General features: G+C 48.6%; 10 non-coding genes across 10 annotated transcripts in view; all 10 read right to left on the reverse strand.

Annotated features, from left to right (window-relative positions):
• Nucleotides 1-3,377: 3,377 nt before the first annotated feature.
• Nucleotides 3,378-3,449, reverse strand: TRNAP-CGG (transfer RNA proline (anticodon CGG)). The gene has a single exon. It is a non-coding gene; the product is annotated as a tRNA-Pro (tRNA).
• Nucleotides 3,450-3,925: 476 nt separating this feature from the next.
• Nucleotides 3,926-3,997, reverse strand: TRNAP-UGG (transfer RNA proline (anticodon UGG)). Its single transcript has one exon. It is a non-coding gene; the product is annotated as a tRNA-Pro (tRNA).
• A 121-nt stretch (nucleotides 3,998-4,118) lies between these two features.
• On the reverse strand, nucleotides 4,119-4,190 carry TRNAP-CGG (transfer RNA proline (anticodon CGG)). The gene has a single exon. It is a non-coding gene; the product is annotated as a tRNA-Pro (tRNA).
• A 135-nt stretch (nucleotides 4,191-4,325) lies between these two features.
• On the reverse strand, nucleotides 4,326-4,397 carry TRNAP-AGG (transfer RNA proline (anticodon AGG)). The gene has a single exon. It is a non-coding gene; the product is annotated as a tRNA-Pro (tRNA).
• A 1,391-nt stretch (nucleotides 4,398-5,788) lies between these two features.
• TRNAP-UGG (transfer RNA proline (anticodon UGG)) lies at nucleotides 5,789-5,860 on the reverse strand. Its single transcript has one exon. It is a non-coding gene; the product is annotated as a tRNA-Pro (tRNA).
• A 121-nt stretch (nucleotides 5,861-5,981) lies between these two features.
• Nucleotides 5,982-6,053, reverse strand: TRNAP-AGG (transfer RNA proline (anticodon AGG)). The gene has a single exon. It is a non-coding gene; the product is annotated as a tRNA-Pro (tRNA).
• Nucleotides 6,054-6,534: 481 nt separating this feature from the next.
• Nucleotides 6,535-6,606, reverse strand: TRNAP-UGG (transfer RNA proline (anticodon UGG)). Its single transcript has one exon. It is a non-coding gene; the product is annotated as a tRNA-Pro (tRNA).
• A 121-nt stretch (nucleotides 6,607-6,727) lies between these two features.
• Nucleotides 6,728-6,799, reverse strand: TRNAP-CGG (transfer RNA proline (anticodon CGG)). The gene has a single exon. It is a non-coding gene; the product is annotated as a tRNA-Pro (tRNA).
• A 135-nt stretch (nucleotides 6,800-6,934) lies between these two features.
• On the reverse strand, nucleotides 6,935-7,006 carry TRNAP-AGG (transfer RNA proline (anticodon AGG)). The gene has a single exon. It is a non-coding gene; the product is annotated as a tRNA-Pro (tRNA).
• A 481-nt stretch (nucleotides 7,007-7,487) lies between these two features.
• The window catches only part of TRNAP-UGG (transfer RNA proline (anticodon UGG)), a 72-nt gene continuing 59 nt past the window's right edge, over nucleotides 7,488-7,500 (reverse strand). Inside the window, exon 1 of the tRNA in view lies at nucleotides 7,488-7,500. This exon is cut by the window's right edge and continues 59 nt beyond it. This is a non-coding gene — a tRNA (tRNA-Pro).

A 7,500-nucleotide genomic window follows, 5' to 3' on the forward strand; every position in this document is an offset into this window, starting at 1 on the left:
ACTCTGCCAGTCAGTGTGTATATTGCTGGGATCAGTAATACTCCACTCACCGTCAACCACTATATGAGCTCAACATGAGTTCCCCAGAGACCTCCGCTGTGAGCAGCACTCCCAACAACAGCAACAGCCAACGCCCCACGCAAGCTATAACATCCACCCCAGCAGCCAGTGGTCAGCAGCAGCCCTCCCCGGAGGAGAACGTTGTGTCCATCAGTCCGTCGCCAGAGCGATTAATGAGGGCTGCCATTGAGGAGATGATGGGGCCTGATGTGGAGGAGGAGGTCTGGCTCAGGCCAGCATCCCAAGTTAATGTTGAGGACGATGAGGGGTCTGTGTCTGGGGATGTTGGGGTGGCAGAGGTGGTGGGTGGGTCAGACTCAGGAGAAGAGTTGTATGATGAGGATGATGATCGGGACCATCTGTATGTGCCTCAGAGTCCGACCCCGGAAAACATGTTGTATCGTGTGTTTAGGTACTAAAATCTGCGTTCCCTCCCAGTAGTGTTGGGCGAACAGTGTTTGCCACTGTTCGGGTTCTGCAGAACATCACCCTGTTCGGGGTGACTATATAGCAGACTATATAGCATTGTGTTTAATGCCACTCTGTGTACACGGCTCAGCCACACTATATAGCATTGTGTTTACTTCCACTCTGTGTCTGCTGGGAACAGTAGTACACCGCTCACCCGCCACTGTATAGCATTGTGCTCTGTGTCACTGCTGACAATAGTGGTACACCGCTCACCCACCACTGTATAGCATTTCTGTACTGCCACTGTACTGCTGCCAGTCAGCGTGTACTTTAAGGATAAGTGAAATGAGGAAGAAATCCGGTGAAAGAGGGAGGGGCAAGGGAAGAGGTGTTTCCCCTGACGGTTCACGTACAGGCCACAGGGGAGCACCCAAGAAAACCCACTCAATACTGCCCATGTTGTCCAGGACAACAACCCTCACAGATCCAAAAGAACAGGACCAGATAATTACTTGGATGACCTCTCAAGCGTCCAGCAGTGGGTTAAGCAGCACCAGCACATCACGCACGAGGTCCGAGTCCTCAGCCAGTTAAAGTCTGGGCTTTCTTTGAAGACTGCACTGAGGATGTTACCATGGCGATTTGCAAGGTGTGCAAGACCCGCCTGAGCAGGGGGAAAAGTATTAACAACCTCTCCACCACCAGCATGAGCCGCCACATTCTATCCAAACATCCCACTCTGTGGGCAAACGCGGCAGGACAGGGTACCACCAGCAACACTGCCTCCCTTGGGTTCACCAGACTCACCACCAGACCCGCCTCAGCAGCAGCAGTAGCCCAGCCATTGCGTGGTTCACAACATTCACAAACATCAGACGATGCTGACACTGTCACTTTCCGGACTAGTGCTCTTGAGGTCTCCCAGTGTTCATCAAACACAACAACCAACAGCCCTTCGGTGTGCAGCGCTACGGTTGAGTTGTCTGTTTCTGAGATGTTTGAGCACAAGAGGAAATTGCCAGCAAATGACCCCCGGGCCGTGGCAGTAACAGCCAGCCAGCATAGCCAAGCTTCTGGCCTGCGAAATGCTGCCATATCGAGTGGTGGAGACAAACAGCTTCAAGGGCATGATGTCAGTGGCCATCCCACGTTACGTGGTTCCCAGCCGCTACCACTTTGCGCGCTCTGCAGTGCCTGAGTTGCATGAGCACGTGGTCAGCTAAATAACCCGAAGCTTGAAGAATGCCGTTGCCTGCAAGGTTCACCTCACCACTGACACCTGGACGAGTGCGTTCGGCCAGGGTCGATACATCTCCCTTACCGCGCACTGGGTGAACCTTGTGGAGCCTGGCAGCGATTCCTCACCTGCTACGGCGCGGGTGTTGCCCACGCCGCAAACAGCTGGATAACAACAGCAGCACCTACCTCTCTGACTCCTTCTCCTCCAACGCATCTCAAAGCTGTACCTCATCCGGAAATGCTAACCCAGCACCAGCAGCAGTAGGATCGTGGAAGCAGTGCAGCACAGCTGTTGGCATGCGTCAGCAAGCGTTGCTGAAGCTGATCTGCCTTGGGGATAAGCAGCACACAGGGGAGGAAATTTGGAGGGGAATAAAGGAACAGACGGATTTGTGGCTGGCACCGCTGGACCTGAAACCGGGCATGAAGCTAGACACCTGGCACGAACTGGCAATGTACGCAATAGAGGTGCTGGCTTGCCCGGCAGCCAGCGTTATGTCGGAACGCTGTTTCAGTGCTGCCGGAGGCATCATCACAGATCGGCGTATCCGCCTCTCCACAGAAAATGCAGACCGTCTGACTCAAATTAAAATGAATCAATCCTGGATTGGAAACGACTACGCAACACTCCTGGACCCCAACCAAGTAACATGACCGATGAACATCTGGGATGGTTTAGCGTTTCCGGTCCCTGTTTATTGAACCTCTCATCTGTATTACATTTATGACTGCATGGCGGCAAAAAGCATTGCTGCTATATCCGCACGCTTTTTGTCCTCATGCAAGGCCTGGGTTGTTGTGTCTCACAAAGCGTGGCCTTCTCCTCCTGCGCCTCCTCCTGTTCCATCACGTGTGCTGCTGCTGCTGCTGCTGCTGGGTTAGCGTTGCCGCGTGGTCCCTGTTTATTGAACCTCTTATCTTTATTACATTTATGACTACATGGCGGTACAAAGCATGCTATCCGCACGCTTTTTGTCCTCATGCAAGGCCTGGGTTGTTGTGTCTCACAAAGCGTGGCCTTCTCCTCCTGCGCCTCCTCCTGTTCCATCACGTGTGCTGCTGCTGGGTTAGCGTTGCCGCGTGGTCCCTGTTTATTGAACCACTTATCTTTATTACATTTATGACTGCATGGTGGTACAAAGCATGCTATCCGCACGCTTCTTGTCCTCATGCAAGGCCTGGGTTGTTGTGTCTCAAAGCGTGGCCTTCTCCTCCTGCGCCACCCTCCTCCTGTTCCATCACGTGTGCTGCTGCTGGGTTAGCATTACCGGTCCCTTTTCCTGGAACCTCTTATATGTATTACATTTATGACTGCATGCCGACAAAAAGCATGTTACCTGTGCAAAGAAAACAGACATTTCCCGCATTTAAAAGACAGTTTTCCCTTTGAAACTTTAAAATCGATTTTCTCAAAAACTATAAGCTCTTTTTGCTAAATTTTTTTTTCCTCTTGTACCCACTCCCAAGGTGCACATACCCTGTAAATTTGGGGTATGTAGCATATAAGGAGGCTTTACAAAGCACAAAAGTTCGGGTCCCCATTGACTTCCATTATGTTCGGAGTTCGGGTCGAACACCCGAACATCGCGGCCATGTTCGGCCTGTTCGGCCCGAACCCGAACATCTAGATGTTCGCCCAACACTAGCCATCACTATGCCTAAATCAAGGGCTCGTCCGGGAATTGAACCCGGGACCTCTCGCACCCGAAGCGAGAATCATACCCCTAGACCAACGAGCCAGATGGAAGCTAGGGTATAGAAACTGCATCCCCAGCTTGCACACTAAACACACACATGTGCCTTTATTTATTTTTTTTTTTTTTTTTTTAACAGTAGCAAGTTCCTTCTATTGGCTAGATGAATGCTTTGCCTTTAAAGTGATAGATATGCTTAATATTAGTTGAAGCCATTTTTGGTAGATTAAAGATTTTATTGATACATATGTTTTGTTTAAAAAAGCTTCAAAATTGTGACCAGCAAAAACAATGTATGGGTGGTATACTGACACAAGCTCTGCAAGGGCTGCTCTAGGATCATGGGTGCCTTACATGCTAGCACAACATTTGCCAGTAGCATTTCAAAAAATGTTACTTAGGGCAAAAATAAAGTCCGTGCAGCACACACTCATCAACTATCATGAGGGGAACTAGAAAGAAGCCGTGCTACACCTCAGAGCCAAACGTTCCCCGTCCTGACATGGCAAGAGGAAAGACTTGGGCTCGTCCGGGATTGGAACCCGGGACCTCTCGCACCCAAAGCGAGAATCATACCCCTAGACCAACGAGCCAGTTAGCAGCCCTGTAGCGACCTGTACCACCCAACCGATGTATATACATGTGTGGTAGTAGGTTCAAAGAAATTGCAAGGAGCATAACTATGAGCGTAGGCCATCACTATGCCTAAATCAAGGGCTCGTCCGGGAATTGAACCCGGGACCTCTCGCACCCGAAGCGAGAATCATACCCCTAGACCAACGAGCCGACTCTGGCGACAGCAGTGGCAGTGAAAAGGACACAGAGTGGTGGAACAGGCTATAAGTGGGCTTTACTTGATTTCTTCACTTACTTTTAGCAAGAGCACTCTTTCGCTTCTGTTCAACACGTAGTTTAAAGGAAGGGCTCGTCCGGGATTTGAACCCGGGACCTCTCGCACCCTAAGCGAGAATCATACCCCTAGACCAACGAGCCAGATGGAAGCTAGGGTATAGAAACTGCATCCCCGGCTTGCACACTAAACACACACATGTGCCTTTATTTTTTTTTATTTTATTTTTTTTAACAGTAGCAAGTTCCTTCTATTGGCTAGATGAATGCTTTGCCTTTAAAGTGATAAATATGCTTAATATTAGTTGAAGCCATGTTTGGTAGATTAAAGATTTTATTGATACACATGTTTTGTTTAAAAAAGCTTCAAAATTGTGACCAGCAAAAACAATGTATGGGTGGTATACTGACACAAGCTCTGCAAGGGCTGCTCTAGGATCATGGGTGCCTTACATGCTAGCACAACATTTGCCAGCAGCATTTCAAAAAATGTTACTTAGGGCAAAAATAAAGTCCGTGCAGCACACGCTAGGCCTCAGTGCAGCAAGGAGTACTGCACAGATTCGTTCCACAGACCTGAGCTTTTCAAGACGGGAGGAGTCAGACTGACAGTAGGAAGGATTGTCTGAAAGTGACACTCAGGAGGAGATGTCACTGACAGGACGGGGAACCGCCTCCAAGGGTAAGGTCGGTTCTCGAGGTCGGACAAGCCAGGTCGTACACACACGGACAGACAAAGTACAAGATCATAAAGCAGAGGCGGAGTCTAGGTACAGGCAGAGTTCAGAAACAGGGTATCAGAATATCGAGGTACAAGATCAGGAGGCAGAAACAGAGTCTAAGGACGAGCCGGGGTTCGGCAACAGGGTATCAGAATATTGAGGTACAAGATCAGGAGGCAGAAACAGAGTCTAAGGACGAGCCGGGGTTCGGCAACAGAGTATCAGAAATATCGAAGTACAAGGTCAGAGTTCAGGAGGATAGTCAGGCAGGCAAAAAATCATAACAGATAATCACAATCAAACTAGTACTTTAGCTATCAACAGAATCTAGCTAAGTGTAGGATTACAGCTCCAGCTGGTCCCGGCACACTTGCGGATCTGACTACGGATCTGGGTGCTCCCACATATGTGATCGCAACGCCAGACAACCAGCAACTGAATAAGCAGCAGAATATATAGTTGCTGGACTCTGCTGCCCCGCCCGAACCATTCAGCCAATCATGAGTCCTGCAGGAATCAGCTGACCTTCCTGATCAGCTGACACTTCCTCTGCAGGTATAAAGGTCCTGAATTCAGGCCCGCGCAAGCATAGCTCTCCATCTGCCTAGGTGCACTAACAGACCCAGCCACACCAAGCACATGCTGCTGCATGCAAACAGCCGCTTTGCTGTCAGGACTAGCAAGAGCACTCTTTCGCTTCTGTTCAACATGTAGTTTAAAGGAAGGGCTCGTCCGGGATTTGAACTAGAAAGAAGCCGTGCTACACCTCAGAGCCAAACGTTCCCCGTCCTGACATGGCAAGAGGAAAGACTTGGGCTCGTCCAGGATTTGAACCCGGGACTTCTCGCACCCAAAGCGAGAATCATACCCCTAGACCAACGAGCCAGTTAGCAGCCCTGTAGCGACCCGTACCACCCAACCGATGTATATACATGTGTGGTAGTAGGTTCAAAGAAATTGCAAGGAGCATAACTATGAGTGTAGGCCATCACTATGCCTAAATCAAGGGCTCGTCCGGGAATTGAACCCGGGACCTCTCGCACCCTAAGCTAGAATCATACCCCTAGACCAACGAGCCAGATGGAAGCTAGGGTATAGAAACTGCATCCCTGGCTTGCACACTAAACACACACATGTGCCTTTATTTTTTTTTTTTTATTTTTTTTTTTTTTAACAGTAGCAAGTTCCTTCTATTGGCTAGATGAATGCTTTGCCTTTAAAGTGATAGATATGCTTAATATTAGTTGAAGCCATTTTTGGTAGATTAAAGATTTTATTGATACATATGTTTTGTTTAAAAAAGCTTCAAAATTGTGACCAGCAAAAACAATGTATGGGTGGTATACTGACACAAGCTCTGCAAGGGCTGCTCTAGGATCATGGGTGCCTTACATGCTAGCACAACATTTGCCAGTAGCATTTCAAAAAATGTTACTTAGGGCAAAAATAAAGTCCGTGCAGCACACACTCATCAACTATCATGAGGGGAACTAGAAAGAAGCCGTGCTACACCTCAGAGCCAAACGTTCCCCGTCCTGACATGGCAAGAGGAAAGACTTGGGCTCGTCCGGGATTGGAACCCGGGACCTCTCGCACCCAAAGCGAGAATCATACCCCTAGACCAACGAGCCAGTTAGCAGCCCTGTAGCGACCTGTACCACCCAACCGATGTATATACATGTGTGGTAGTAGGTTCAAAGAAATTGCAAGGAGCATAACTATGAGCGTAGGCCATCACTATGCCTAAATCAAGGGCTCGTCCGGGAATTGAACCCGGGACCTCTCGCACCCGAAGCGAGAATCATACCCCTAGACCAACGAGCCGACTCTGGCGACAGCAGTGGCAGTGAAAAGGACACAGAGTGGTGGAACAGGCTATAAGTGGGCTTTACTTGATTTCTTCACTTACTTTTAGCAAGAGCACTCTTTCGCTTCTGTTCAACACGTAGTTTAAAGGAAGGGCTCGTCCAGGATTTGAACCCGGGACCTCTCGCACCCTAAGCGAGAATCATACCCCTAGACCAACGAGCCAGATGGATGCTAGGGTATAGAAACTGCATCCCCGGCTTGCACACTAAACACACACATGTGCCTTTATTTTTTTTATTTTTTTTATTTTTTTTTTAACAGTAGCAAGTTCCTTCTATTGGCTAGATGAATGCTTTGCCTTTAAAGTGATAGATATGCTTAATATTAGTTGAAGCCATTTTTGGTAGATTAAAGATTTTATTGATACATATGTTTTGTTTAAAAAAGCTTCAAAATTGTGACCAGCAAAAACAATGTATGGGTGGTATACTGACACAAGCTCTGCAAGGGCTGCTCTAGGATCATGGGTGCCTTACATGCTAGCACAACATTTGCCAGTAGCATTTCAAAAAATGTTACTTAGGGCAAAAATAAAGTCCGTGCAGCACACACTCATCAACTATCATGAGGGGAACTAGAAAGAAGCCGTGCTACACCTCAGAGCCAAACGTTCCCCGTCCTGACATGGCAAGAGGAAAGACTTGGGCTCGTCCGGG

This window comes from Hyperolius riggenbachi, chromosome 4 (assembly GCF_040937935.1).
Source record: "Hyperolius riggenbachi isolate aHypRig1 chromosome 4, aHypRig1.pri, whole genome shotgun sequence".
Classification (NCBI taxonomy): Eukaryota; Metazoa; Chordata; class Amphibia; order Anura; family Hyperoliidae; genus Hyperolius; species Hyperolius riggenbachi.